General features: G+C 37.6%; 1 protein-coding gene across 2 annotated transcripts in view; it reads right to left on the reverse strand.

The window, feature by feature from the left end:
• Positions 1 to 22,208, reverse strand: part of GPC6 (glypican 6) — a 1,075,249-nt gene that overhangs the window by 638,086 nt on the left and 414,955 nt on the right. The gene's annotated exons all lie outside the window — the stretch shown is intronic.

Genomic DNA, 22,208 nt, shown 5'->3' on the forward strand with positions numbered 1-22,208 from the left:
ACAGGGTGACAGATACAGGGAACAGGGGAGCAGTGACTCTCTCAGAGGGGTCCAGGAAGTCCCTCTGCAGAGATAAATTTTAGCTAAAACTCAACTGATTAAAAACAAAACCAGGGCTGGGGATGTGGCTCAAGCGGTAGCGCGCTCGCCTGGCATGCGTGCGGCCTGGGTTCGATCCTCAGCACCACATACAAACAAAGATGTTGTGTCCGCCGAGAACTAAAAATAAATATTAAAAATTCTCTCTCTCTCTCTCTCTCTCTCTCTCTCTCTCTCTCTCTCTCTCTCTCCTCTCTCACTCTCTCTTTAAAAAAAAAAAAAAAAAAACCAAAGGGTTTCAGGTGGACAGAAGAGCCCATGTAAACACCGCAATGAGATGAGAAGGGAGACCCTTACAGACAGCAGGGGCCAGAGTGCTGGGTTAGGGATGCTGGGAGGAGAGTCCTGCTTAGGGATGCTATGTAGCAAGTTCAGAGGCAAAGCTTTGCAAGTAACAGGGAGGAGTTTGGATTCCATAATATGTCAACGAAGGAGACAGAGAGGGCCTCAGACAGGACAGCGACATGTTTTGAGTTTGTCGAATAAAATTCTGCTGGAACACAGCCATTCCCATCCCCTTATCTACTGTCTGTGGCTGGTTTTATGCTGGTATCATGGTTTCATGTCACAACTCAGAGCTGAGTAGATGTAGCAGTGACAGCATGACCCACAAGCATAAAATATTTATTATCTGCCCTTGAAGACTATCAGGTTGGTTGACCTATAGAACACCAACTGTTGGGGGGTGGGCAGAAGGGGGAACTGGAAGACCATGGGGAGATTATTTGGAGGTCAAGACTGGAGAAGATGTGGGCTATCTTAGTGCAAATGGTGGTGGTGGTGGGGGTGATGAAATGTGCACAGATTCTGGGAAGAGTGTGTAACAAGACCTACAGAAGAATTATAGAGAGGGGAAAAAAGCAACACTCTATAGCCAGTGGTTAGCTGATGTCTTTGACAATTTCTGAAGAGAGTCCACATTTGAAAGTTTCATCTTTCTATGGTAAGAGCAGTATATTTTAGTAGAAAATATTATTACTATTATTTTCAAAGTCATATTTCTCTGATTATAGCCATCGACTTAGAAGCTCCACAAAATGAAACCACATGGCAGTAGGTAAAGAGCTCGCCTTCCCTTCTTAGTCCTGTGTGCCAGTAAATATTTGTTCCCTAAAACCTTTTCCCCAGACGGTTCCCAATGTTTGATTAAGCATAAAGCAATGAATACAAGGAATCTTTATCTAAATGAAAACATCAACATATGATCTCGAGTTTTATTTTACAAACAAGACTTTTCTCTATTTGACATTAGTTGAAAAGATAGTTTTCTGTGAGAAGCGCATTTAAAGATTCCTTATACTAATGAGAAAGCTGGCAGACCAGAGCCTCTTAATGGTGGAAGAGACTGAATTCTAAGCTCTTGGGGTTGTTTGTGCTTACATGGGAAGAGTGGGTCTCCTGATGAATGGGAAGATGGAGGCGACCGCATGGGAATAACCACAGGCAAGAAATGGCCTGGCCACCCAGGGAAGGAATTCAGGCAGTGAGCAAGAGCTCCAACTCCCCATCCTCAAAGAGATGGGAGGAGCATACTAGGTGACTCCCAAGGAAATAAAGCAGGATGGCGAGGGGGTAATAAAAGGAAAGAGAAGATGTTCCAGATTTGCAGATCAACATAAAGTGACCTTAGAAGGGTTATGGAATTCTCTCTGACATACCCTAAGGAAAGGAAAATGGGACTTTAGATTAGGTTTTATAAACTCCTGCTTTGTAGTATGTGGACAAGGTCAACACATTTCAAAATTGTTTGGGTGAACTTTTTCCCATCTGTTTCAGGTTAGAGAGGTTATTGGTCAGGGAGTTTCAAACAAGGTGGAAATTTGAAGCCAATTTTATGGGTGTGAACTGAAACTGACAAAGAGCTATTTCAAACACTCTGGGAGGAAAGGGGGGCACGCCTCCAAAGACCCATCTCGAATATGCAGATGTAAATCTGTCATGGTGGCCCATGGGGAATCAGAGGGCTCAGAGTGCCACCAAGAAGGAAAATACACAGCCTCTTTAATGGGCACTTGTTTACTAAAAATAAAAATACACAAAAAGGAAAAGGTTTCAATTTTGCTTCTGATAACATCTATTGTCTTCCATGAAGTTAACAGTATAAATAAGGTGAACTTTAGTCAAACCATTACATTTTTTAGAGAGATCAAATAAGAACATTCTAATTAATAAAGGCTGTTTTTGATTTGTATGTTTTCTGTTGGTCAAAATATCACTAATTTGCTTGATTATCTAAACAGATGAAATAAAGTGAATGCATGTTTTTTTTTCACAACAAAATTTATTTAACAGTGCATCCATAGAAAACACTGATGTTTTATTTACATCTTATGAATGATTGACCTTAAAAAGAAATCATGGGTTAATCACATCGTGGATGCTTTATTAACAAATGAGTAAGGACACAGAGGAAACAAAAAGTGACTCTATGACTCTAATAACCATGCGGAGGCCCAGCATGGGGTCGTGCAAACTGTAAGCCATATCAAGAGGGAGGGATTCATTCCTCTTTACCCATGAAGATCCTCTGAGGAGTCTGTCCTCTATATTTTCATTTCCTTGAAGTGAATTTTTTTTTTCATTCTTTTTCATGACTTTCACTTCCTAAAACTAGAGTTGGCAGATTAGAGAGGGCAGAAGCATCCTGGAATTTCCTTGTCATTTTCCCACCCAATAATTCTGCTTTTAAGAGAAAGGGGTGTGGTTCTATGTGGCTGACTGATTATCTTGGCCTTCAACAATCTTTTTAAGGCCTTTCAAAAGTTGACGTAAAATCCACTAAGTGCATCAGATGTAGATTATCCATTGTCTTTGTGACACTCGAAATAATGAAAATGATAAACACTGTGTGGCCTTCCCTCCGAGAATGTCTCATTGCACTTAAAAACTCATGGATATTATTAAACTGTTTCTCACTAGTTTTTTGAACATTTCAAACTCTAATAATTATCTTCAAGTTACTTCAGAGGGAATTAAAAATGATTAAACCAAGCTTCTTTAAGAAAAAAAAAATGTTAAATGATACAGGATTTAGGATTCAGCATTGGACTTCAACATTATTACTTACTTGCTCATCCAATCTTGTCTTTGCACAGAAGTCAAGATTTTTTTTTTCCTTTCTTATGTTAGGTTTCATGGAGATACAATTAGTTTTATTCTCTATGGTACCTTAAATTCATAAGTGCAACCGTAGCAAACTTTTTGGAGAAAGGAATAAAATCATTCTCACACAAACATAACATCTTTAAGCAATGGATTTTCATCCTACCACTATGAAATCAAGATGAATTGCACATCAATGAATGATTGCACCTTTAAAGGGATACACCAAGGACATGCAATTTTGTGTAAATAAATCCTAGTAAGTGATCCAAAAGTATAACAGAATGTACCAGGGAAAAGAGATATAGTTGAGTTATTAGAAAAAAGTTATGTTCAATCTTTATTTCTGAAGATTATCTTTAAATCTGTTCATTAGTCATTGGAAAACTGTATCCTAAATTGAAGTCAGGTGACAACAGAAATGGATGTCTTTGAAATTTTGGCAGGGATAAAATTTCTCAATTGAACTAAGAATTTTATTTAGAAGCTTCTCTTTAAAATGAGAGGATGAGATGAGGAATTCATTGCTTTTTAGTTCCCAAGACAGAATCTTACAAGAAAGTATAAGACGTGACTAACAACCTAATCATGATTTGTTGATTTTATCAACAGAAATGATCAATGAATAGCTGTTTTCCAGACTGACAGTAAATTCAGAAGAACAAAATTGTATACTTTAATTTTGTTTAAATGACAGATCAAAAGGAACATTACTGATATGCTTCCCCTAAAAGCTATACATCTTCATTCTGAAAGTGTGTACCTGTGTCATCAACCAATTCACTACAGTCAACTGCTGTTTCAACTGGGAAAAATTCACTTGAGAAATCTGCAGTTGACATGGCCCGTACCAAAGGTTAAAGCTTACGCAAATACACTATTATTTTTTTTAAAAAAGATAATAAAGTGTTATTTACTTCTAGTGGGAAAACACCCAATAAATAAAAAAGTATTTCCATCTACAATAAAAAATCTTCTTTAAATTTTTCATGATAATGTCTTAATCCTTAAAAATTATAAACAATTCATCGACAGGATTTAAATGTGAATATGCATTAGTCAAACACCTAGCAATCTCACTATTTCTTTGTTTGGTACTAGGGATTCAATTCAGGGTCACCTTCCATTGAGTCACATCCCCAGACCTTTATTTATTTATTTATTTGTATTTCGAGAGAGAATCTCCCAAAATTGCTGAGGCTAGTCTCAAACTTGCAATCCTCCTCCTTTGACCTCCCTAGTCACTGGTACTACACGGGTGAGCCACCAGGCCTGGTGGCATATCTCTTTTTAACCTCAGAGAAGCTGATCAGAGTTTCCAGGCAAGACAGAGAGACCTTTTGTAACAACACCTAAGCCTGGATTGCCAGGATTTTTAGAGCTAAATGCTCGTTTTCCTTGCTATTTATGCCTCTCTCATTCACCAACCCACTCTTCCATGGGTACCTCCCAATCCTTCTCCACCATCACTTAAAAAAAAAAAGAGGTGAAACTTAATTAGGGGGGAAAAAGGCCAGAAAACAGCACCTTCACGAGTGTCTCCAGTTGATCCCAGCTATAGATGGCATGCAGAAGCAGAAAAGACAGTGTAGCGGTTATCTATTGCTGCATAACAAATGACCCCAAAACAGTGGCTTAGAACAACCACATTCGACACAGTTCAGGGACGTCTGAGGTCTTAATGTGACTGGGCAGAATACTCTGGCTCTGGATCTCTCACCAGGCTCTGCTGGGAGGGATCCTCTTCTGAGCTCACTGATAGGTTGCCAGGATTCAGTGCCACACAGTTTTTCTGACTAATGCCCAGGTGCCTCATGGCTGTCGGTGGGAGGCTTCCCTCTGTTCTTTTCTATGCTTCTTCCCTACAGCCTCTCAAACATGATATCTAGTTTCCCCTGAGCAAGTGAGAGGACATGAGGGGTCCAACAAGTGACAGAGGGTGCTGGAAATACAGAACTAATCTGAATCATGTATTGCTCCTTTGTGCTCTCCCCTTTATTAGCAGTGAGTTACTAGGCCAGGCCATCCTTAAATTGAGGAGACAACACAAGGGCATGAACACCAGGGTGTGGGATAACTGAGCCACACCAGAAATCACTTCCTACAGGAAAGACTGACACCAAAACAAAGTAATGAGTTCTGGGTACTAGGAGGAAAAGCTCGACTTTTGTACACACATTATTGTTTCTTCATCATTAATATTGGAGGCAATATCAGTTTGACCACAAAAGACTGTTATTAGGTAAAGGAAGCAAGAGATTTTTAAGAAGGAAAGCACCTCACTATTAAGAAAAAAAACAAAACGCCAGTATTATTATCATTAGCTAAGTATTGTTAAATCTAAATGCATATCATGGATTGAATTGTGTGCTCTAATGATATATATTGAGGTATTGACAGCAGTGCTTGTGTATGTAACTTTATTTGCAAATAAGGTCTTTGCAAATTCAGTTACAATGAGGTTGGGGTGAGGTAAGGAAGGACTAATCCAATCAGAGTAGTGTCATTTTGTTTTGTTTTGGGTACTGGGGACGGAACCCAGGGATGCTCTACCACTGAACACATCCCAAGCCATTTTTATTCTTTGAGACAAGGTCTCTCTATGTTGATTAGGGATCCCTAACCTGCTGAGGTTGGCCTCAAACTCATGATCCTCCTGACTGAGCCTTCTGAGTCACTAGGATTACAGGTGTGTGCCACTGCGTTAGGGCTAGTGTCCTTACAAGAAGAGTGGACACAGAGATATACAGGAAGATGGTCAGGTGATGCTAAAGACAGAGTACCCAGGAAGATGGTCAGGTGATGCTAAAGACAGAGTACTCTAGAGCCTTGGGAGAGAGCTTGCCTCTGCTAACATCTTGTTTTCAGACTCCTAGTCTCCAGAATGTGAGAGAATAAATTCCTGCTGTTTTTAAGAAACCCAGTTTGTGGTGCTTTGCTCTGGCAGACCTAGGAAATGAATACAATATTTATGTCAGAATAAAAAAGATAACAATTTTCCTGATAATTTCAAATAAAAATCTACATACCAGCTTCTTGGTAAGTTTTTTTTTTAATGGCAATAAAATGAAACTAATTAACATAAGAAAGATGATGTGGGCACTAGTAAAACTTAGGACAAATGGCTAATTTTATCTCTTTTTTCCCTTTCAATGAAAATTTCAATTTAAATAATTAAAAAATAAATGATATTTAGAGTTGTCATATTACTTCTTTGGGTCTGATACTGGTTTGGTGATGCCTCAAAAATTATTTAGATGCCTAATAAACAGTGGTGAATAGAATGTAATATTGTATAGCAAAACTAATTATGAATACATAAAATAGGAAATGTAGAGAGAAAAATGCTCAGGAATAATTAACAAAATGTTAAAATTGTTATACTAGAAGGATGGGCCTACAGTGGTATTATCTCTTTATCTATGAATTCCTTTTTTGAGTATTTTTTTTCTTTTCTTTTCTTTTTTTTTTTTTTTTGTTGTGGCACTAGAGATTGAACCCAGCACCTTATGCATGATAGACGCGTATTCTACCAGGAAGCCACATCTCCAGCTCAGGGAAACAATAAAATTACTCTTATTTGTTAAAGTACTTACATGGAGGTGAAGCTAATTTACAGTCATTTATGTGCTGCTTATGTAACAAACTCCAAGACGTGAATAATAAGGCTTAGAGAATTGTCTTAAATATCAAAGAAGTTCAAGTTATTTAGAATCTATCAAAACAACTGCATATCCTAATATCTATCTTTTTCACCTTTCCATGGGTTTTTGACCATATGGTCAAAAACAAAGAAAAAAAGTAGCAAAAGATCACCTTAAAGTTATCTTCAATATTATTAGACATATGAAACACACACACACACACACACACTATATTGACTTACTTAAAACTGATTATCTCTAAGTACAACAGAAACACAAAGACTGAGGAATTATTGAATAACCAAAATCTAAAACACAAAAGCCACAGTTAATAATATTTTTGCCCTTAGAAAGGTAAACAGGTGTGTCTTCTTGCAACAGAGCCCTCTCACTAAACACATGGGCAGACTTTCCTCCTGATACTTCCAGCTGTGTTAAGACCATCTGTTCTTCCTTTTTAATTTTAATTAGTGCTAGAGACTGCCTTTATTTCATTAATCTCATCTGCAAAATTTTGTTTGTGTTTTGCCCCCTTTATGGATACAGAAGAAGCAGGTCTGAACAAACTACAAATTTGAACAATTCATCCCTTCTCATTTTACTTTAATCATGTGTTCTAAAAGTAAACAAAGTCATGGCTTTTAATAATAATAGCAGGTTTCCATAAACTACACTAAAGCAGCACCATATTATAAAAGCGATTCCTGAAATTATTCAGCATATGCTTAACAGATGATGAGATTCTTATCCACAGATATTCATTCCACATGACTTTCCCCCTTCTTTTTAAAAACTCAGTGGTAAAGGTCACCCACTGTGAAGTCATTTCCATAATATTGTAATTACAAATTCAAGGGCTTTCAGACATCCTTTATTTCTACACTTACATATTTATTTATTTTCAAAATTATTTAAGGTTAATTTAAATATTTTTTTTAAAATTAGCATCTGTTTGGTAAGCCAAGAAAGTATGCTTTTGGAACGAAGGTAAGCTAGATCTTTTTTTATTTGTGAGTGAACTAGAGTACCAGGGTCAACTGACTACCTTAGAAGATAATGGTTTTCCTGGCCTTGTTCATCATATAGTTTAAAGTATGTGTGTGCATATGTATGTGTGTGTGTGTGTATGTGTGTGTGTGTATAACGTAAAGAAGGTGTTTCTCAAACTGATGAGCACAGGGATCATACCTGGGAATCCTACTGAATGTGATTTTCATGGGATAGGACTGAGTGGGACTTGGGAACTCTGCATTTCTAATGTTCTCCCAGGTGCAGGGTCCTGCTGCTGGCCTGCAGTGTTACCTTCAGAAGTCAAGCTGTGAGTGAGGAAGATGATCTAAAGGAAACACAACACCTCTAATGCCATGAAATTTGCCCTTAGTAGTATGAAATCAGGCAGCTCATTATATGTAAAAATGAGCAAATCATATCATTAAATATAAATGTGGAAGTTATTCTTAATTCCAAAATGCCTCTCACTTCCTAGTATTCATAAAAGTCATGATAGGTAATGGGATGGAAAAGAAGTTTATACAAAGAATCCGTCATGAAACATATGCACAAAAGTTATTTAATTCTCACTTTCATAATAAAATCCTTTATTAAAGAAAGAGCAAAGGCACAAAGATATAATTTCTATTTAAATGTATTAGTGCTTCTTAATCTCTCTTTTTGTTGTTGAAATTGTTATTTATGTTCCCTGTCTTTATTGTTGATTAGTCTTGCCAGTAATTAGACAATTTTATTGGCATTTTAAAAAGAACCAGATCTTGCTCTATTATCAAGTTTACTATTACTGTTTTCTATTCATTTAGTTCTGCTTTTATCTTTATTTCCTTTCTTCTGTTTTATATTTATTTTATCCCCCCTACCGGGTTCTAGAGTTGAATTCTTAGCTCACTTTTAATTTTTGGTGTTTTCTACTAACAGGATTTATTGCTAAATCTTTCATCTTAATATTGAATCTCATATTTGGATAAATTATGTTCTTATATATCCATGGTTATAATATTATAATTTCTGTTTCAAATTGCTCTTTAAACAAAAACTCATCTAGATATATGTTTTAAATTGTTAAGGGGTTTTAAAAGATAGAGGGATCTGTAAATATATGAATCATTTACTGGTTATTCTTTTAAAGTGACTATGAAATTTACCTACCTTATAATCAAATAATGTACTATGTATAATTTTTCCAAGTAGGAAAAATTTTAAAAAATATTTATGTCTTCACATGTGACCAATTTTTGTAAACATCATATCATCTTTCAAAATATGAATTATGGGCAATGATGCCCTAATACTTTGAGAAATATAATGGAATTTATACTCTTTTTTGCAGAAAATGTAAGTTTGGTAGTCATAATTGACAGAGAAAGACAAATACGAATAAATGTATTAGAAACACAGTCCAAAAAACTAACTTCTATGTAGAACCCCAAACAAATGTAATTTATTGGTGAATTTCATCACTCCTTCTAGGAGCATATTCTTCTATGCTATTTAAAGTGTTCACACAAAAAGAGATAGGAAAACCCAATGTGCAAACCATTATGAGAACAAATTACTGTTACTTAATAAACTTGGTCTAAAAAGTCAAAATAAAATAATCATAAAGAAAGGATATTGAGAATTAAGTTCAGGAAATAGTAGAATCAAGTGGAGCAGTTGCAAGGATGTCAACCAGGACAACTGAGAGAGAGAGAGAGAGAGAGAGAGAGAGAGAGAGAGAGAGAGAGAGAATGAATCACAGGGGACAACCCATATTTGTTTGACTTCATCATATGGTAACATTATTCTAGATCTCTCCAGGCACATTTAGGTACAGCAGGGTTTTAAATATCCCTGAAGATGTCATGCAGGGTCAGCCCTATTCTCCACAAGACCTTGAAATGTTTTATTAGGGTTATGGTGTTATCTCTGCCTTTGGAAGTATCTTTTTGTAACCAGTACTTGAAGCCTTTCCTCCCTGTCTCTAGCTTATCATTTGTAATTTCACAGCTGCATTTCATTCACCTGTAATGGATTCAAGCACACCGTTCTTTGCAGGTAATTTCAATAATTGTAGGTAAAGATGCACAAAGTAAAATGATGAACAAGTCGTAAAGAGAAATGATTGTAGTCTTTTTTAATAAGTGTTTTTGATATTTAGGTGTATGTTTATCTTAAATGTGTTTAATTATAATTTACAATTTGCCTGTATCTGAGAATACTATTATCTACAATAGGTATGCTTCTGCTTTAGGAAAATAGGTTACTTTTGATTTCAAAGTTAGAGACTATCATATAACTAAACTATAGTGATTTTAAACTCTTCTGAAAATTCTATATTATAAGTATCCTCATGTTGATCAAATATTTTCACTGACAAACTTTAAATTTGGACCTAATTTATTAAAGGCAGGAATAATAAAGGAATAATTCATGTTTAAGGAAAAATGATAAAGTACTTTCCAATGACAATTCATAGGCGGCAGTGGTGAGCCAGGGAATCCTAGTGAATGAGGGAGCTGGTTGCTGCTCCTGGAACATCTGCCTCTGTTCTTACCTTCTGCACATGGACACATTTGTTTCTGTGTATATTACAAGAGCCAGTTTTGCTTAATTCACTAGAAAAGATGTGATATCTTGGAAAGCTTGGTTACTTACAGATTTGGCAGAATAAGTGCAAAAATGCATGAACTAAATTTTCCCCCACCCCTGGTGTTCTGTTCCATATCACTCTTGAATCACTTAAAGTTCTCCTGAGTTGTTAGCTTCACGATACAGATATTTGTACTCTATTGAATAGTAGCCCTCTGTGGATTTTGCTAAAAATTCAACAGATGCATTTACTGTTACTCAAGTGCTTGAAAACATTTTCTTCTTTAAACAGACCAATCTTTAATTACTTCAAAAAGCTATGAAATTCAAAATATGAATTCAAGAAAAGAAGCCTCTCAACAAAAAGTATCCCCGTTTTTAGTTTCCTAGCATATCCTATCCATAAACATATATCTTTCCACTCAAAAATAAATTGAAAACATTTATGTTCAGTGGTAATTTACAAGCAAAGAGAAGCCAGCTATGTAAACCTTGGATAATTAAGAGACCTTACTTATATAGCCTTTCCGAGTATGCTTTCAATTATGTTTGTTCATAGACCTGAAGTCTTGTTTTTTAATATTTTCTGTTAATAATTTTAAAAATATGCTAGCGATTCCCAAAGGGAATCTACTTTTTGCCCATCCAAGTGTAAGCTACTTGAATCTTTTTCTTTTATTTTTTCCTGTAAGTAAAAACATCACTTCCAATACAGGCCTGACACTAAAAAAGAACTAAATGATACCACTTACCTTTAACACTTACCTGTGGAGCCAACCCCAAATCACAGTTTGGAAATACTTAGTGTCTATGCTCCAATAAAGATAAAACACCTAAGAACCTAAATTTGTTTTTGAATTTCCTGTTTTCCTTTCAGGACAAATTATGCTCAGCTGCACAAACAAAGTAATTGACAACAGAATTTCAGTGGAAAAAAAAGGAATGGTTTCAGAATTAAGAAAACCTCTTGAGAGAGGAAATCTCTAATAGCCAGAGAAGAAGTGCATATTCAATAGTCATGGAGTAAAAAGGAACTTCAATATAAAAATGTCATTTTCTGAGAATAACGGTGCCTAATTCTACTTTAAAAGCAAGAAAATATGAAAGATTATTACCAGGAGGGTGTTAACCAGATGTTCTCAATCTGTATATGGAAGAAATGTCTATAAGTGAGATAGAAGATACATCAGCCACACAGGGAAGACTATTAAGTCTTGGGAAGGTTAAGAAGTGAGGATGTAGACAGTATTTTTAAAAGTATTTAGATTTCATCTATCCAAGAAACTTGAGATTGGAAGAAAGGCAGGCTAGACTGACATCTACCTTACAACGTTCTTTCTTTCTGGTTTTATGGAGCGCTTACTTTAGTAGTATAATAAACCATAAGCTAAAAATGCAATGGAAATGATTCTCTAGCCATAACATTCCCACTTCATTTGTGTGTCTAACTTGGATCTATACTGAGAATTAATAGCATGAGATCCCTCAAACACAGGGTATATAATGACATGTGGACAGAAAGTTGAGTTCACACTCTGCCCTCTTCCTCTACAATTGTGTGGCTTGAGTAAGTTATTTAACCTTGAGGAAGTATGCTAAAGCTTAGCAAACCTAAATGCCAGTAGTGAGCCCAGCACAATGTCTGGCAGGAATGAGTTTCTATCACTGGTTTACCAGCTGGTTTCCCCAACTGGCCTGCATCCTAGGAGGACAGCAGCATCTTTTATTAATTGTCAAGCTGAGTGGCCTGGCATCGCATCAAGATGCCTCAAATTAGTATCAGACATTTGTCATTGTTATAAAGGACTTAGTAAAACTGCATACCATTGAATATCTGTCAAAAATGCATATGACAAACAGAATTTGAGAAAAGAAATTTGTATGTACACAGTGAATTTGACATGGGAAAAAAGGAATAATTTAAAGTTACTTAACAACAAAATTTTCAATAAGTGAATATCAAAGAATAACAGCAAAACCTCAAGCACTGATTAAAAAAAAAGTCCAAAGTCATCACTGCTAGAAATCCCTAAAGGGAAGCACAAGAAAATTTAATAAACGGAATACAATGTCAGTTGAGACATTTGCAGTATTTGCTATCTTTCCTGAGGGGCAGAAGTAAAGCTAATGTGATACTCATGCAATAGATAATTGCCAGAAACAGCCTCTAAAACAGCCCAGGGTTGAGGGAAAAAAAAAAAAAGATAGCAGGAGTATTGAAATTTTAGAATACTAAAACAAAAATTTTTTTTAATTGACAGGCTTATGCCTGTTTAGTACTATGGGTTGAAACAGGGTATTTTATGTACATGTACAAAAGTGTCTACAAATATGTGATCTAATTAAGGGAAATTTTGTAAATAATTAAAAACTTATTCATGAAATGAGCTTAGGGTGGTTTCACCCACACGTTCAGAATAAATATAATGTTTTATGCTGAGTGATAAAAGTGCTGGATGTTTATTCTTTAACACGATTTAGTAGTAATATTTCTGTCTAATATTAAGATATGCTAGCACACATTGAACAGGAATTGGACCTTGGCCATATTGCATATGCTTCCAGAAAAACCTGCTTCCTCCTTCACATGCCATGTAGTGTTTCCCTTTGATGATTCAGTTCCTGGCCTCAGCCCTCTAATTGTCTTGTTAGAACTATGCCTAACGCTGCAAAAGTGGAGCTGCCAAACCACATTGGAAGAATCCAGCTAAAATATGGAGCTCTTTACACCAGCTCAAGAATAAAATGAACACCATTTAGTAAAATAGAATCCACAAATGTATTGCAGAACTGTTATATATTAAAGAATGAAGTAACCTAAACCTATAAGAAATAAAAGAAGGTCATCTGCTATAAGATGCTAGACTTTCTTCCTTCATTAGCACAGGTATTTCAACTTCAGGCAAACCTTCCTTAAGCACAGGCATCTTCTCCTAGCTTGAGAACAGCTGGATGTGCATGGCAGAGATGGCTTTGGCAGGGGACAGGTTGGTCTACTTAAATTCTCAGGAGATGGAGACACTGGTTTACATTTATCATCATTCTAATGTTTATGTCCTGACCAGCCCCTTCTGTTTGAAACCCAGTCTTCCCAAACAGAGCCTCCTACTAAATCCAAAACACTGAAAAATGTATTTTGAAAGAAATATTATCAGCTAATTATAACTAAGGAAAGAACACTTTTTTTAAGTTTGAAAATATAAGTGGACATGAAGAAAAAAGTTAAAACTACTTGCAAACCTGTAGCCAAGCAAATAATGTCAGAAGGAAATAAAGGAAAAAAAAAACACATTGATTTTTAAAGGTTCTGTTTCTAACATCACTAGTCCCCATACCTGCTTCACCTACTGCTCAAGAGGGGACCCAGTGAACCACAACAAACTGGTCAATTCCCCCCACGTTTTCTGATATAAGAAACAGTGTCTATATTACATCTTGTAAGTTGTGTCCTAAGGAGTTGGCTGCCATATTTGTCTCTTAATGGTTTACGGAGCAGATGAACGAATGAATGGGCACCACCTCCAGCTCACTAAATGTGGCAGTCAGGTCAAAGTGATTCTCCATAAGCCCACTTTTTACTAGATTCTTACAGATGAATATAAAATTCCAAACGTTTCATTAAAGCTGTGGTCATATCTGAAAAAACTGACTTTTGATAGCAGTGATTAACTGAACTAAGGGAGAATTTCTCATGATTTCTACTTCATTCTGTTTTGCAACAAATTCAAAACTGAACATATTTATCAAAGCTATTACATGCAAATACTTACTACTCATGAAATATATTGATGAAGAGTAGGATGGAAAGTGGGAAAGGATTATAATACAAGCTTTTCATCTGATAGGGTTGCATGTATACTGGTTAAAAAGTTGGTTAAACCTAGCAAATTCAACAAACAAAGCATAAATATTCATTTCCTAATGTGTTTTTTTATGTAGAAAGAAGCCTTGAAAATTTCAAAATAGATGTCTAATAATTACAGTTTTGCATGGTATTTCCTGTGTAATGAACAACAATTCCACATTAAATGTAATTTCCAATTTTAATTCTCTTAGGTGAAAGAGGAACTTAAACATAATTGAGAAGGAATCCATGTGCAAAATTCTTATAGATCCCCTTTACCATCTATTGACAAACTTTTATATTGCATTGCTAACAGCATATGAGTCTGATTTTTTGTGTTTGTTGCAATTTGATTTTATTGAGTCTTCTCTTCCCAAAACATTCTGTTTCATTATCATAGAGAAAAGGGATATCTTTATGTATTCCTATTTCATTGGTTTACACAACATTTAATTATGTTACATAATTACAGGGAAATTACAACAGCATAAAGTCATTTGAGAGTATACACACTCATTTCTTAGTAACCACTAAAACTACAGGTAGTGGGGGCATTCAGAGGAACAGCAATCTCTGGACAAGTATTCAACATGTCACAGGTATTGGTGCATGTGATTTAGCCAGGGAACTGGGAGCATTGATGACATATAGATGGGTTGGGGTTCTCTGTACTGGAGTTCTCCTCCTCTTCTCCTCAATATGCACCATCTAAAATACTTTTATCCAACCCTGGCTCGTCTAACTTGCAAAATGTCCATCATTTCCCTTTCCTCTCAAACTCACTGCCTTGAATCCAGCCCAGTAATTCTCCAGATTTCTGTGCTGAAAAGTTTTCCCCTCAATCTTTCTCAAACTCACACTGTACTTGTTAAAATACAATAGTATATTGTATAAAATTACAATAGTATAAAAATGCACAAAATACAAAAGCATTTTAAATGATGAGTTCAGCAAACAAAAATAACTCTGTAAAATTGTTGTTAGCAATCTCTAAAATTTCCTCTCAATCTCTCTTCCAATCTCCTCACAGACTAGGAATGGTACACAGAATAGCACTGGTAGGTAGATTGCACTTTGGTAGCAACTAGTTTGGACAAAGCGTGTATATTAAAGTAAATTTACATTTACATTTTTAACAGATAACATGATCTAGAAAGTATTTGAAAATACAATGATTATATAGAATCATTTTAGTCTTACAGAATTCAACCATTTTTAGAGTTACTTATGCCAGCAACTTTTTATTTCATCTTTTTTTTTAACAAAGAAAGAGAAGGTTTTAATGTCATTCAGAGAAAAATACCAATAAATTTATTATGTTGTTATTAAAAAAAAGAAAACTAATAATTTTTCAAGGGAAAAATGAATATTTTCTGTAGATGGATGAATCTGTTTCATCTGGCTTAGAATTATATGAATATAACGTGTGGTTCTGTGTCAAACTGATAATATTTTGTGTAGTTATAGTTATTAATAATGTTAACAAATATATTGTTATTTTTAAGAGAGGTAAAAAAAGAGAAAGGTTATTGAGGAAAAAAAATGAAAGTTATTCCTGCTCTAATATTTAACATCCTATTTCAGTGAATTACAATGTGATCTCCTTAGCTAGCTTTTGTTTCATATTGTGGCTCAAAAAGAAATCATGCAGAGCAAATCCTATTCTTATTTTTTGGCTTATTTTCTGTAGTGGGTTCAAATGTGCATAAAAAAGATATACCAGAATCCTGAAAGTTCAAATCTAGATACTTCCATATGTGTGTCCATTAAAGGGGAAAAAATGAGCTGACTTTAGCTTTATCAGAAGGGCACCAGGAGAATTGGTAACATGAAAAACAATAAATACAGGAAATGTTGGGCTGGAACTCAAAGAAGCAAGGGATAACCTCTTTTAAAAACCATGCTGAAACAGAAATGCCCTGAATTATTGGCTAGTTAAGTATTCTGTTTGGTTGACCATTCGTGGGTAGTTTAGTGTAATGTTTAAATTGTGCTCTATCATCATTACAAAGCCAGCTCTCATGCCAAGATAAGACCCAAATACTTTTGTTCTGAATTAAATAAAATCCTATAATCATGGTTATAACATCTGTCTGACATTAAGCAGTTGGCTGCTAAAAATGGAGATTTTTCTTTTCATCTGTTCCATAAAATCACAGACCTAAGGATAAATCTACAAAATCCTACTCCCCCCAACCCCAAACTTCAAGTCATCAAATAGTTGTAAGTGCTGTAGCATTTTCCATTAACTTGTCATAAGTTTAGTTATTGTTAAAACTTCTTCATTTGCCATTAAAACAGGACCAAAAAGAAAAAAAGGCTAACCTCTTTTGATTTAATTCATTCATCTTTTTAGAATTCATTTCAACCATTATACTTTATGACTTACAATGTAACAATCAACTCTCCTCTTTTTGTGTTTATTCATTTAAATATTGTGTTCGTATGCAGCAATGTTCCTGATTTGTGCATATTTGATCAGCTCTTCTTATAAGTCAGATTCTCAAGGTTCTTAATCATTGCTTATTATTTGTGGACATCTTAAAAATATTGCTTATATGCTACGTAATTTATAACATTTGCATTTGTTTCTCTAATCATCTTTAAGTGCAAATTGTTTTATGTTTGATCTGTATATAAACTTTTAACTTAAAACCTCAATAAAAAAAATGAACACCATTGTTCTGTAGGCTGCAACTGCTCAACTCTAGATGAATGTGATAATGAATATTTTGTCCCTCAGTGTCTTGAGCTTCCAAGAAAATGTCCTGGTTACTCAAAGAGGAGTCCCAACTACCTGCAGTTTCTCCATGATACTCTCAGTGGAGAAAACGCTGGCTTAAGAATCCAGCATTTCATGTGGAGGTTTTGTTATTCTTGGAACCTGGGTTTCCCAAGATAGTGATAACCTGGAAATACCTATAAAAGTGCCTAGAATACAAGGACAATGTACGGCCAAAGCCATGAGCTTCAGAGTCTTACTAAAGAAAATGAATCACTGCCAAGAAATATATTAATTCAACACATCAAAAAGGAAAACTCTCAGTTAATTTTTCCTCATTTATAAACACCGGACAGGAGCATCAAGAATCACACAGGCAGCCCACGAGGTTTCAGTACATCTTGATGTCAGACTGACCAGGGTTAGTGCTTCCTTGTGGCAGCAGAGGAAAGGGCTAGGTTGAGGGGCAGAGGCCAGGCTGCTGAAGACCACACTTACATTCCTGTTTTCACTTCCCCTGCTTTGAACTCCTCCTGGCCTTGACTGGAAACAATTTGCTCTAAGAAGGATTGGCGTTTTCCTGGGATGTGAGAGATACAGTAATAGTAAGCCATCATAAAATAACACTTGGGCCCATGTACTGGCATAAATCCTCCCAAAATCACAGAGACTGAAGTGGTTTCACTGCAGAGAAGCAGCCTATCTTGCAGGACAGCTTTGTTTTCATAACCACACACACGTTTTTCCCCTGGAATTACTATGGCGTTAAGAGCCTTGCAATCTCTAGACCCTTGAATATGCTATCATCTCTTTTCGTCTTTCCTTTGATTTTTAAGAGGACTGCTGCTGTGAACTGGTTAAGGTTTGTGATAATGCTTCTTTTTTAAATCCCCCCCACCCTCAGGAGCACATTTCCCAGGTCCACCTGATAACTGGCACCATAGAAGATTTGTTCAGTTTATGTCATGACAGAGAAAGGCAGGTAGGTAAAAATAAAGAATGTCACTGGGAAAGATTTCTTTGAGACAAGAACAGGACTGTGCCAGTCATGAAACCATGTTTTCTACCTGTTAATAACAACAAAAATAATTTTTCAAATGATGGTATATTGTATATATTCACAGCAAGAGTAAGAATTTTCCCATATTTGCTGAGATAATTTCATTTACCACAATTCCTATAAAAAGCATGTGGCCTTATGTTAATCAAAATCCACTAGAAAGACTGAGGAAAAACGTATCCAAAACAATAAAAATATTATTTTTAAAAATCAACAAAATGCATTTAATAATATTTGTATGAACAAAAAGAAATAATTGAGTACCTTGGGTCTTTGTAGACCCTTTTGGGTCTGCTAGGTATAGAATCATGTCATCTGCAAATAGTGATAATTTAAGTTCTTCTTTTCCTATTTTTATGCCTTTAATTTCTTTCGTCTGTCTAATTGCTCTGGCAAGTGTTTCGAGAACTATGTTGAACAGAAGTGGTGACAGAGGGCATCCCTGTCTTGTTCCAGATTTTAGAGGGAATGCCTTCAATTTTTCTCCATTCAGAATGATCCTAGCCTGAGGCTTAGCATAGATTGCTTTTACAATGTTGAGGTATGTTCCTGTTATCCCTAGTTTTTCTAGAGTTTTGAACATAAAGGGATGCTGTACTTTGTCAAATGCTTTTTCTGCATCTATCGAGATGATCATATGGTTCTTGTCTTTAAGTCTATTGATGTGGTGAATAACATTTATTGATTTCCGTATATTGAACCAGCCTTGCATCCCAGGGATGAATCCTACTTGATCATGATGCACAATTTTTTTGATATGTTTTTGAATCCGATTCGCCAGAATTTTATTGAGGATTTTTGCGTCTAGGTTCATTAGAGTTATAGGTCTGTAGTTTTCTTTCTTTGAAGTGTCTTTGTCTGGTTTAGGAATCAGGGTGATGTTGGCCTTGTAGAATGAATTTGGAAGTTCTCCCTCTTTTTCTATTTCCTGAAATAGCTTGAAAAGTATTGGTATTAGTTCCTCTTTAAAGGTTTTGTAAAACTCTGCTGTATACCCATCTGGTCCTGGGCTTTTCTTAGTTGGTAATCTTTTGATGGTTTCTTCTATTTCCTCAATTGATATTGGTCTGTTTAAGTTGTCTATATCCTCCTGTCTCAATCTGGGCAGATCATATGACTTAAGAAATTTATCGATGCCTTCACTATCTTCTATTTTATTGGAGTATAAGGATTCAAAATAATTTCTGATTATCTTCTGTATTTCTGAAGTGTCTGTTGTGATATTGCCTTTTTCATCCCGTATGTTAGTAATTTGGGTTCTCTCTCTTCTTCTGTTCGTTAGTATGGCTAGGGGTCTGTCGATCTTATTTATTTTTCCAAAGAACCAACTTTTAGTTTTATCAATTTTTTCAATTGTTTCTTTTGTTTCAATTTCATTAATTTCAGCTCTGATTTTAATTATTTCTTGCCTTCTACTTCTTTTGCTGTTATTTTGCTCTTGAAATACTTTGTCTTCATTGTCTGATGTTCTATCTTCTAAGTGTTCTACTCTACTGGTAGTATTCTCAATTGAGTTTTTAAGTTGGTTTTTTGCTTCCTGCCTTTCTAGGATTTCTGTTTGTTTGTTTTTTATAACCTCTATCTCCCTGTATAGTTGATCTTTTGCTTCCTGGATTTGTTTATGTATTTCATTGTTGAAGAGATCTTTCATTGTCTGATTTGGTGTCTAATGTCTTCCTTGAGACTCCAGATCATCTGAAGCATGTATCTTCTGAATTCTTTATCTGACATTCCATCTGCTGCAGAAATTACCTCTTCTAACGTTGAGTTGACCTCCATTGCTTGTGGTCCTTTCTTTCCTTGTCTCTTCATACTGTCGCGTTTCTTTCTGCTTACTGAGACTGTTGTGTTGTTGAATTTTCCCCCTATATATTTTTATTACTCTTGTATAGTTGCAAAGTCTCCCGCGCAGGCGCGGGCAGGGGCTCTGCTCCTCCTCCAATTGGAGCGCTGTGCCTACCACATCGGCAGGCCGCTGGGCCTGTTCTGCTGGTTGGTAGCAGGTGCGCCTACCTTGCAGGCGCGTGGGGCGGCTCTGCCACTCCCAGGTTGCTGGGCCTGACCTGCTGGTGGGTTGCAGGTCCGGCTACCTTGCAGGTGCGGGGGGAGGGCGCACACCTATTTGTATTTAGACAGTTACGCGAAATGGAAGACGTAATGCTTGGGATGAAAGTTGGGGGGAAGGGGAAGGTAGGTGCTCTTGAAAAGAAAGAAGGAGAGGGAGATAGATAGCATAGAGGAGAATGGAAAGAGCAGTAAAACTTGGAAGAGGAGAGAGAGAGGGAAAAGGGAGAGAAAAAATTAAAATGAAATAGGAAATAAAATTAGGTCTTAGAGATCCATTTTCTTCTCCTCCTGTAGGCAAAGCTGTGCCCTCCGGGCTGAGTTTTGCCCTCAATGTGTCAACAGCAATCCCTGTAAGGTGGTTCCTGGGAATCTCTCAATCCTGTTGGTCCAGAGCCGTTTCACTTCTATGGCCCCTCCTCCCCTTCCTCCTGCCAGCCAGCCAGGTCCTGCTCACCGGAGGCAGTTCCCCAAGGATTTGGTTACACTTTCAGCCCCACCGAGTGCTCTATTTCCCTAACTACTGAGCACTCTCGCTGTCATTCATCTAAGCCCCAGTGCTGTGGAGCTGTGGTCTGGGAGTCAATTGTTTAATTTTTCCGGACCCCTTTGGTGGGCACACCTTCGGAATCTGGCAGCTAAGACCATTGGTGTCGCTGCTCGTGGTAATAGGAGTTGGGGGTCGAGGATCCCCTCTACTTCCCTCAGCCCCTACAGTCACAACCACACTGCTGGCGGTAGGAGGAGTTGGGGGTCTGAAGTGTCCTCTGTTTCCCTCCGCCCCTACCGTCACACCCTCTCAGTTCGCTGTTGGGGGGTTTGGGGGTGGGGAGTCTTCTCTGCTTCCCTCTGCCCCTACAGTCACGCCCTCGTCACTGGAAGTAGGGGGAGTTGGGGGTCGAGAGTCCTTTGGCCCTTACGGTCACGCCCACGGAGAGATTTTGAAGTTTCCCGGTTGTTTGTATCTGATGTGGGTGGGAGTCACACACCTGCTAAAGTAGATTCCGCTGGGAAGGAACCTCTTTGGCCGAACTTTGGTGACTTCCCCTCTCTGCTATGGCAGGCCCCTGGCTCCTTGCCAGAGTGTCCGAAGGGAGGGGTGGAACTGGCTTGTCTCTGGTCTGACACAATCTCTGGTTTTAGTTCCCAGTTCGCTATTTTGTAAAGGGTTGGTTAGATTCCCTTCACGCTGTCTGGGGGGGGGGGGAGCCGTTCGCCGGGTGGTCGGGGCTGTTAGTAGAGCCGGTAGGGCATGCGCTGTCTGCTGGGCCAGGTGGGGACACTTCTCGCTGCGCCAGGCCGCGGGGGGCTGCCTGTAGAGTCGGGCAGCTGCGGCCGCATGGCTAAGATCCGGGCGGGCGGGGTGGCTGTTTGCTGAGCGAGAGCGGGGCCTCCCAGGATGGCGAGATGGCGGGTGCCTTCTGCGGGTTCGGGTGGGCTGCGATGCTCGGGGCCGTTGGCCGCTTTCTGAAGCGGCTGGTGGCCACGGGATTGTACCTCTGCACCCGCCGGGGGGCCGCCTGTAGAGCCGGCAGCTGTGGCCGCGTGGCTAAGATCCGGGCGGGCAGGGTGGCCGTTTGCTGAGCGAGAGCAGGGCCTCCCCGGGACGGCGGGTGCCGTCTGCGGGTTTGGGCGGGCCGCGCCGCTCTGGGCCGCCGGCCGCTTGCAGAAGCGGCTGTTGGCTGCAGGACTGGACCTCCTCGCCTGCGTGGCAGGCCAAGATCCACTTGTCTGGGACAAACTGACACTTCTAATAAACCTACCAATTCCCGGCAGGTCCCCTCTTAACGGAATATTGCTAGAAGTTCCTCAGTAGGTAGACTGCCGCTGTTCCAATGGGTCTTTCTGATCCCGTTAATGTGGAGACATTGGAATCGCTGCTTCCTCGCCGGTGGCCATGTTGGATCATCCTATTTTATAATTATTGAGATTTCATTTATAAGAGGAAGTTCATGATTAGAAGTTTACAGATGATGTTTTCTTTTTTCCAAAATAGAGGCACCGAGTCTTTTCTTATCATTCTAAGGCAGTCTAATCAAGAACAAGTGAAATTTTATCAAAACCCAATGAGAACAACCAGGCAGGTAACTG

This window comes from Spermophilus citellus (assembly GCF_964194105.1).
Source record: "Spermophilus citellus genome assembly, chromosome: 1".
Classification (NCBI taxonomy): Eukaryota; Metazoa; Chordata; class Mammalia; order Rodentia; family Sciuridae; genus Spermophilus; species Spermophilus citellus.